The 9,153-nt window shown below is 44.1% G+C and overlaps 1 long non-coding RNA gene across 1 annotated transcript; it reads left to right on the forward strand.

Annotated features, from left to right (window-relative positions):
- The first annotated feature begins 652 nt into the window (after nt 1-652).
- On the forward strand, nt 653-3,336 carry LOC142476221 (uncharacterized). The gene is made up of 2 exons (XR_012791445.1): nt 653-734; nt 2,695-3,336. It is a non-coding gene; the product is annotated as an uncharacterized LOC142476221 (long non-coding RNA).
- The last annotated feature ends 5,817 nt before the right edge of the window (nt 3,337-9,153 follow it).

Genomic DNA, 9,153 nt, shown 5'->3' on the forward strand with positions numbered 1-9,153 from the left:
CACTGCGCGTCCCGCCTCAGCCTCAGGCCCACTGCGCATCCCGTCTCAGCCTCAGGCCCACTGCGCGTCCCGCCTCAACCTCAGGCCCACACAGGGCGCTTCCTACCGCCGCTCAGCTGGACGGCACATCGGGGGACCAAGCGGGCGCCGGGGGGGGGGGGGAGCGCGAGTCTCAGGCCCACACAGGGCGCTTCCTGCCGCCGCCTGCACGCCTCACTCAGCAGGACGGCACATCGGGGGACCAAGCGGGCGCCGGGGGGGGGGGGGAGCGCGAGTCACAGGGAATGGGGGGGGGGGGGGGGAGTCACGGGGAACGGGGGGGGCCACCAGCCGAACCAGCAGGGGGATGGATGCACGGAGGAGTGGGGGGAAATGCCCATACATAAATTATGACAATACATATGCCCACTGCTCTCCACCCCCCCCCCCCACTCCCCTTTCCCCCCCCCCACTCCCCTTTCCCCTGTCCCCCACTCCCCTTTCCCGTCCCCCACTCCCCTTTCCCCCCCCCCCACTCCCCTTTCCCCCCCCACTCCCCATTCCCCCCCCCCACTCCCCTTTCCCCCCCCACTCCCCATTCCCCCCCCCCACTCCCCTTTCCCCCCCCACTCCCCATTCCCCCCCCACTCCACTTTCCCCCTTTCAGCACGTAGGAGGCCGTAGAATATCTCATCGATTCCTACCCCAAATATGTGACTGTGGGAAGCCTTCCCTGTGAGACTGTGGATGACAAGGTAAGCAGAGTTTGCTTATCCCTCCACAGCTATTCTCGCTGTCGGGTTTATATGAGATGTTGCGTGAACATATACGCCTGCTGATTTGGGGTGCTTGCCCTATGGACATATCTGATGGGAATAATTTCACCTGGGGTATAAAAAAACCAGCTTACCTTTCCCTGGGCGGATTTAATTGCAAACGCTCCCTAAACCAGACTTGGTTTGTTGTGATGGAAATGTATATAGCATTGTACAGCCTCAGATGCACCTACATAATAAATCGTTCAAATAAAATGTCAGCATGCCCTAAAGATTTAATTCAACATAATATACAACTTCCTAAAGCTCATAGAATGAATACTTTTATTTGTGAAAGGTAAAATAATAATACAGCTACAATTGTTCAACGGATGGTATAGGACACATGAGCACAGCAAAAATTTCCAACAGGAAAAAGGATAAATTCAGTGCAAATCTGATTTAAATTAAAAAAAAAAACTTTTTATTAACTCAGCTCACTATGGTACTTAACGTGAAAGAACACACCTACGCGTTTCGTCCCGTGGTACTTTATCAAGGTGTGTTTTCTATATACACGAAGTGCTTTATATACCACGCTGAGAGCATATATACAGTATGCATGTGAGCACCATTTTCCTCACCATTCTTACAATTATTCAACGTAGCTTTTAGGGCATGAATTCTCCCCATGTTTTATTTTCATGTTATAATCCTCTTCATGTACAGATTATATATAGTAGTTTATTTTACATTGTAGCATAATATAAAAGACCCATAATGTTGCACTGCACCCTGCACATTGCCGTGTAATAAAGGCATCACAGAGTCCTCACCCAGAGAGCACACAGTCTCATTTTTAGTACCTGATGCACCGTTATGTACCAGTTTTGCTCATGTCGCATTAAGCTAGAGACACGTCCTGAAAGGACATTCACATCAGTCTTCACTGCAGAGATACTTCATCCACCAAAAGGTGCTGACATCTTTCTTTACATCAGAACTTGTAATAGTTTGCAGTTAATAAATTACATGTGCATGGACCATGCGTTGCATCTATCTTCTGGTTCAAATTGTCTAATATTGTTCAGTTTTTTTTGTGTGCAAATTTTAGAATATTCTCTAATTTATTGATATTTTAACCTGGTAGTGGATTTTTTATAACTTTAACGAATATTTGAAAGTGGGGGGAGAAACTATTTTGTGGTGTATTAGAAATCTATAGTTGTGATGTGCATGGCTTACTAAAGTTGGAAGGAGGTGCTTTGTGCCTAGTGTTACACTGTTTGTAAATGTGGGCCACAAGTAACAGAAAATGCTGGGAATTAACTAAGTGATGCTTTATCGCTTAGTTAATAAGTGATATTAACTAGACATTACTAGGCAGCAGGAGGAACATATCCTTGCTTAAAGAAGCATATGAGTAGCACCGTGGCTAATACTATACACATGATACATAAACCTTAGCCCCCTGCAGACGCACTTACGAGAACTCCCTCCTACTGTCTCTGTACGTTCTTCCTACCTAACAATTCGACTGTAAGCTCCTCAGAGCAAGGACTCCTCTTCCTAAATGTTACTTTTATGTCTGAAGCACTTCTTCCCATGCTCTGTTATTTGTATTATTTGTTATTTATATGCTTGCCACTTGTATTGCTACTGTGAAGCGCTATGTACATTAATAGCGCTATGTATATTAATAGCGCTATGTAAATAAAGACATACATACATTTACCAAAAGACACCGTGCAGTACAGGAAGACACCACCTGGCACATTCAATTCAATGGACTGTAAGGTGTTTACCAGCATTGGAAGTGGTGGTGCATAATAGAACCGCTTGGTACATATGGCCTCAGGTGCACTGGAGACATGATCTTTACACTCATTAATTGGACACTGCATGCATGTCCGAAGTTCTGTGTCTAGTGACCTTTTGCATGTTGTCTTTTACTTTACAGCTTGCTGTGGCCACGGTCCTGTTGGCGATGGGCCTGCTGATGACCAAGAAAAACTTGGACAAATACTGCTCATGAATAATGTTGACGCAAAGGATCTGGTGAATGTGGAAGGCACAATGGCCAGAAAACGGTTCTCCAGTTCTACTCTGACACACTGCACTGTTACTTAGGCATAAATTGACCCATTGGGACACTTAATGACGACAGCCTGTAAGCACATAGAGAATGAATGTTATAAAGACCATACAGTTATGTGGACTGTTTAGTGTGATTCTCTGGGTAAATTAGTCTACAGCATGGCAAACGTACCAATATTTAATCATCTTTTCTGGCCTTCCGGCTTTTGTTCACTGAAAATAAGTGTATATGGTAACACATGATTCTGGGACAGGACATTGAAGGCACAGAAAAACTAGCAGGACCGTGTTGAATAAGTACAGTGACTTTTTGAACACCTGTGACGAAGACATATTAACATGGCTGGTGTATGTTTAAAAGGAGCCGTGCCCAAAACTCGTGATCAAAGAGCTTTCTCATTATTACTTATACCAGGCTCCTAATTCTCTTGTAAGTGAGCAATTCAAGCAATGTCCTACATGTGTTTTTGTTTTGTTTTTTAAATAAATCCGTTTTGTTGTATTAGTACTGGCTACCTTTTCATTTTTACATTCTAAAATTCAACTCTTAATGAGTTGTAATATACTGAGCATCCTTTGATTTGTATTGCAGGTTTCAGAACACCTCCCCAGCAGTGCAAGATCTTTGTAACACATTCCTGTTTGTGATAATTTGTTGCCAATATTCCCAGCAGTGTGAGCTGCAAACTGTAACAATAGATAATGCTACCTTAGTAATATAAGGATACATTATAGCTGCTGAGTTACACTGACTGAAGGATTGATTTGAAACTGAAAGGTGGCCATTTAGTGAACACTGGGAAGTACGATTTTGATGATCGAGCACGGTTTTCAAGCAAGGTAATCCAATGCTTCATATATTAAGATTACAAGATTTACATTTTTTTTTAACTGTTTTTGGATTGCATCTTTAACACAACTAATTTTAACCACTCCCCCTCAACATATGCAAAAGGGGTTATTATGGTATGATTTTTTATTGAAAATGAAGCTGCGTGTTGATCATAAGGTTTAAGTAACAGACAGAAAGTAATTATGCAACGTGAGTTTGCTCCGATTTGTTCCAAAATATTAACAGTAGGTACAAATACAGAGAATGTTTTGGGGACCCAACCCCTTCAGATATATGCACATTGTACCTGCTCTTAATATGGAATAAATTGGAGCAAGCTTATACTATATAATGACTTTGAGAACCGCCTCTTTTCTCTGAACTTTTCAACATACACTTATTTTAAAGTCCAATCTGATATTTTTGCAAGATTTGTGTGTCCATGAGTCAATTTTGCTGTAACCCAAACCTTGCAAAAATACCAGATTGGGTAACTGCAGGGGGAAAAAAGGCCATGTGTCAAAATTAATTTTCACTCAAGTTGATGAGACTAACAGAAATAATAGAATATAAAACATGTATTTAATAATCATTGCCCCAATGGGGAGGGGACATTTAAAGAGATTTAAACATTACATAAACATTGCAATCAGTTACAGTGTGTGAAAAAGAAAGTACACCCTCTTTGAATTCTATGGTTTTACATATCAGGAAATAATAACAATCATCTGTTCCTTAGCAGGTCTAAAAATTAGGTAAATACAGCCACAGATGAACAACAACACGTGACATATTACACCAGGCCTGCACAACATGCGGCCCGTCTGGCCTCTCTGTGCGGCCCGCGATGACTCCGGCCGGGCGCCAGTTAATTAATTAAATAAATATTAAAAAAAAGTTTTAAAAAAATGGCGGCGATTCATCCCCCCCCCCTCTCCTCCACCCCCCCCCTCCACAACCTCCCCCCCCTCCACCCCCTGGTTTTGCGGTGCGCGGGGGCAGTAACAGCATGAGGCAGCCGTGAGTATTTTTTTTTTCAATAGCAGGATGCCGGGGGGCAGGGCTTAGTACCGGGGAGAGGACGTGCTGATCTAAGAGGTGTGTGTGTGTGTGTGTGTGTATAAAACGGGCTGGTGGGGGGTGGGTGGGAGTGTGTGTGTGTATAAAACGGGCTGGTGGGGGGTGGGTTGAAAAACGGGCTGGTGGGGGGTGGTTGTGAAAAATGGGCTGGTGGGGGGTGGGTGTGAAAAACGGTCTGGTGGGGGGTGGGTGTTAAAAACGGGCTGGTGGGGGGTGGGTGTGAAAAACGGGCTGGTGGGGGGTGGGTGTGAAAAACGGGCTGGTGCAGAGATGGGGGGTAGGCTGCTGACATGTGAGGGGGGTGGGCTGCTGACATGTGAGGGGGGGTGGGCTGCTGACATGTGAGGTGCAGGGGGGGAAGTGATGTGAGGTGCAGGGGGAGGGTATGATGTGAGTTGCAGGGGAGAGTGTCATATTGAGGGGAGGGGGAAAGAGTGTCATATTGAGGGGAGGGGGAAAGAGTGTCATATTGAGGGGAGGGGGAGAGTGTCATATTGAGGGGAGGGGGAGAGTGTGTCATATTGAGGGGAGGGGGAGTGTGTGTCATATTGAGGGGAGGGGGAGAGTGTGTCATATTGAGGGGAGGGGGAGAGTGTGTCATATTGAGGGGAGGGGGAGTGTGTCATATTGAGAGGAAGGGGAGAGTGTGTCATTGAGGGCAGGGGAGAGTGTCATATTGAGGGGAGGGGGAGAGAGTCATATTGAGAGTAGGGGAAGAGGGTGTGATTTAGGGGTGGGGGAGAGAGTGTTATATTGAGGGAAGAGACATGGGGGGATGCTGACATGGGATGCTGACTTGGGGGGGGGGGGCTGCTGACATGGAATGGGCTGGGGGGACGTGGAGGGGTTATTGTGTGTTTGATGTGGAGGGGGGTATTGTGTGGGTGAGGGGGAGAGATGGGGGTATGAGAGATAGATGGGGAGTATCGTGAAGGTTGATAGTGAGGGGTTCTGGGAGATATGAGGATGATGATGATGAGAGGTGCTGGAGGAGAGATGATGATGATTTAACCCGTGCGGCCCAAATTTTTTTTCCTTGGAGCAGTTTGGCCCTTCTCACTTTACGAGTTGGGCAGGCCTGTATTACACTGTCATGATTTATTTAACAAAAATAAAGCCAAAATGGAGACGCTATGTGTGAAAAACTAAGTACACCCTTACTGCTTCCATAGGAATTAAGATGCTATGTAGCAGACAGGTGCTGCCAATCAAATGCCCTTGATTAATTGATCATCAGCAAGCGTGACCACCTCTATAAAAGCCGAAGTTTTAGCAGTTTGCTGGTCTGGAGCATTCATGTGTGTGTTAACACAATGCCAAGGAGGAAAGACATCAGCAATGATCTTAGAGAAGCAATTGTTGCTGCCCATCAGACTGGGAATGGTTGTAAGGCCATTTCCAAACAATTTAAAGTCCATCATTCTACAGTGAGAAGGATTATTCAAAACTGGAAAACATTCAAGACAATTGCCAATCTTCCCAGGAGTGGACGTTCCAGCAAATTCACCCCAAGGTCAGACCGTGCAATGCTCAGAGAAATAGCAAAAAAAAAACAAGAGTTACATCTCAGACTCTACAGGCCTCATTAGCATGTTAAATGTTAAAGTTCATGACAGTTCAATTAGAAAAAGACTGAACAAGTATGGTTTGTTTGGAAGGGTTGCAGGAGAAAGCTTCTCTCTAAAAAGAACATGGCGACACGGCTTATGTTTGCAAAGTTGCATCTGAACAAACCACAAGACTTCTGGAACAATGTCCTTTGGACAGACGAGACCAAAGTGGAGATGTTTGGCCATAATGCACAGCGCCACGTTTGGTGAAAACCAAACACAGCATATCAGCACAAACACCTCATACCAACTGTCAAGCACGGTGGTGGAGGGGTGATGATTTGGGCTTGTTTTGCAGCCACAAGACCTGGGATCCTTGCTGTCATTGAGTCGACCATGAGCTCCTCTGTATACCAAAGTATTCTAGAGTCAAATGTGAGGCCATCTGTCCGACAGCTAAAGCTTGGCCGAAATTGAGTCATGCAACAGGAGTGATCCCGAGAACACCGGCAAATCTACAACAGAATGTCTGAAAAAGAAAAGAATCAAGGTGTTGCAATGGCCCAGTCAAAGTTCAGACCTCAACCCGATTGAAATGCTGTGGCTGGACCTTAAGAGAGCTGTGCATAATCAAATGCCCACAAACCTCAATGAACTGAAGCAACGTTGTAAAGAAGAGTGGGCCAAAATTCCTCCACAACGATGTGAGAGAGACTGATAAATGCTAAGTGAAGGTGAAAAAGACGGCGCTAACTCTATTAGTGTACACTTGTGTTATACAGTGATTAATGATTATCATCAATTGATTAATGAACAATAGTGACGTGATAAAACAACGTGAAAACAATTATAAGTTCAAACCCCCTGCTCAAACCCAGCTGGTAGGGACTGGTTCCACTAGTCCCACAAATCGTCGCTCTCCAGTTGCAATCCAGGGGGAGCATAAAAGGAAAATAGAACAAAAAACAATCTAAGTGCAGACAGTTTTATAACTGGTATATAGAATCTATGGTGAATCTTGACTCATATGTGTTGCCTACTTACAAGATGTAAGTCAAAAACAAGCGGTTTGACACAATGGTCTCAGCAAGGAGGGTTTCTCAACCAGGGATGTGGAGACTCCCAATCTCAGCTCAGCAGCAATGTGTATGTAAAAGAAAAGATAACCATAGTGCAGACAAGTCATGTAAAAAAACTCGACTTTATAGGGTTAAAAAATGAACACGTACAATAAAAACAAGTATTCCATGCGTGTATCACATCAGAGTGGTAGCCGCCCAGAGAAGGAGAGAATCTGTAGCAGAGTTTGCAGACCCACGACCGGAAGTGACGTATCGCGACCAACCAGAAGTGACGTACCGGAGCCTGCCGGACAGGACAGTCCACCCGAGAGGGAGCTCCAGGCAGAGAGCCAAGCAGCGTCCTGCAAGACCAACGAATCGGACTGGAACAACATACCCCAGAGGGAGCCCACGAGGGGGAGAGTCCCAGAGAGCGGCGTCCCACGCAGAGTCCATACCGGAGGTGATGGGTGAGCCTGAAGCTAACAGCTTTCTCTCCTTGATCACTTATAATGTGATACACGCATGGAATACTTGTTTTTATTGTAAGTGTTCATTTTTTAACCCTATAAAGTCGAGTTTTTTTTACATGACTGGTCTGCACTATGGTTATCTTTTCTTTTACATACACATTGCTGCTGAGCTGAGATTGGGAGTCTCCACATCCCTGGTTGAGAAACCCTCCTTGCTGAGACCATTGTGTCAAACCGCTTGTTTTTGACTTACATCTTGTAAGTAGGCAACACATATGAGCCAAGATTCACCATAGATTCTATATACCAGTTATAAAACTGTCTGCACTTAGATTGTTTTTTGTTCTGTTTTCCTTTTATGCTCCCCCTGGATTGCAACTGGAGAGAGAGACTGATGAAGTAATCGTTTTCTGTATGACTTTAAGTTATTGCTGCTAAAGGTGGTTCTACAAGCTATTGAATCATATGAGTAGCACTGGATAATCATGGACACATGACACAAAGCTTGGCCCCCTGCAGACGCACTTACTAGTATTCCCTCCTACTGTCTCTGTACGTTCTCCCTACCTACCAATTAGATTGTAAGCTCCTCGGAGCAGGGACTCCTTCCTTAATGTTACTTTTACAGTATGTCTGAAGCACTTATTCCCATGATCTGTTATTTATATTTGTTATTTATATGACATGTATTACTACTGTGAAGCGCTATGTACATTTTATGGCGCTATACAAATAAAGACATACATACATCATAATGTGTACTTAGTTTTTCACACATGGCTTCTCCATTTTGACTTTATTTTTATTAAATCATGACACGGTGTAATATGTCATGTGTTGCTGTTCATCTGAGGTTGTATTTACCTCATTTTAAGACCTGCTAAGGAACAGATGATTATTATTATGTCCTGTAACGTAAAACAATAGAATTCAAAGAGGGTGTACTTTCTTTTTCACACAACTGTATCATTTCTGTACTGTATATATTTACGTTACCGTAGTTTTTAAGTGAGTGTATGAAAACATGCACTTGGCTGTCTGAACAACAAGGTTGACATTAGCAGAAGCAGCCTGTCCAACGGTCTGTTGTATGAGAAGGCTTCATGGAAAGGCTGGGGATTATATAAATCATACAGTAAAAAGAGGTTGCTGAAGTACAGTGATACATTTGATATGATTTTTACTTACAACATGACTGCCCTGGTCCTGCCATTTCAGGAAATATTCACATTAAAAAAATTGTCATTTATTTATTGATATGTTAGCAGTTCTTTGCCACCAACTATTTTCTCTCCTGAATTGAGTAAAGCACCACTGCAAATCTAA

The sequence above is a fragment of the Ascaphus truei genome, unplaced genomic scaffold (assembly GCF_040206685.1).
Source record: "Ascaphus truei isolate aAscTru1 unplaced genomic scaffold, aAscTru1.hap1 HAP1_SCAFFOLD_1511, whole genome shotgun sequence".
Lineage (NCBI taxonomy): Eukaryota > Metazoa > Chordata > Amphibia > Anura > Ascaphidae > Ascaphus > Ascaphus truei.